The following is a 457-nucleotide window of genomic DNA, read 5'->3' on the forward strand; positions in this document are numbered from 1 at the left end:
AGGGGAGGACAGGGGCAGAGCGCGCGTCAAACCCGCTCTGAACGGTGACAACACGGTGACAACGCGGTGACAACGCGGTGACAGCACAGTGACAGCACAGTGACAACACGGTTACGCAGCCCAGGGGAGGTTCAAGCACCTTGCGGCGCTCAGGAGCCGTGTGCAAGGACGGTGCCCCTGCCATCCCACGCGTCCCGCCCGTGCCCTCAGACAGACGCAGCACGGCCCTCGGGAACGAGGCAGCTTTATTGTCCGGCAGAGGCTGAGTGCAGCGTGCTGTAACACGGCCGTGCACCCTGCGGACACGCTCCCAGCACCTGGGTACAATAACCACCTGGCATCATTGAAGGAAATCAACCCTTTCGCTTGTTTGCATTGAGATACACTATTTTTTCTTTTAATACAAAAAGTACTAAAGTGAAATTAGATGAAGTGTACAAATCACGGTGCTTGCCCT

Source organism: Acanthisitta chloris, unplaced genomic scaffold, assembly GCF_000695815.1.
Source record: "Acanthisitta chloris isolate BGI_N310 unplaced genomic scaffold, ASM69581v1 scaffold21922, whole genome shotgun sequence".
NCBI classification, from domain to species: Eukaryota; Metazoa; Chordata; class Aves; order Passeriformes; family Acanthisittidae; genus Acanthisitta; species Acanthisitta chloris.